Consider the following 387-nt stretch of genomic DNA (forward strand, 5'->3'; position numbering starts at 1 on the left):
CCGAGGTTCTGATGGATCCTTGGACCTGAGCACCAAGGTTCTGATGGATGGTGTTGGATCCGTTCCGATTCTGATCCAGAGTAAAGTCGGGTCTGGTATCGATCAGATTTAAATGTTTTCATAATTCATGGAGGCTGTTTGATCATCGTTGATCAGTTCGACCTTCTGCAGGCTGCTCCCATTGATCAGTCTCGTTGATCAGTCTCGTTGATCAGTCTCGTTGATCAGTCTCGTTGATCAGTCTCATTGATCAGTCTCGTTGATCAGTCTCATTGATCAGTCTCGTTGATCGTCGGGACTCGTTTAGACCTGATTTAACGGAGTCATGACAAATTGTAAAATCAAATGAATTGACAGACGGCATGAAATGAGAACAGAGAACAGGTG

Source organism: Nematolebias whitei, chromosome 14, assembly GCF_014905685.2.
Source record: "Nematolebias whitei isolate Nwh7 chromosome 14, NemWhi1, whole genome shotgun sequence".
NCBI classification, from domain to species: Eukaryota; Metazoa; Chordata; class Actinopteri; order Cyprinodontiformes; family Rivulidae; genus Nematolebias; species Nematolebias whitei.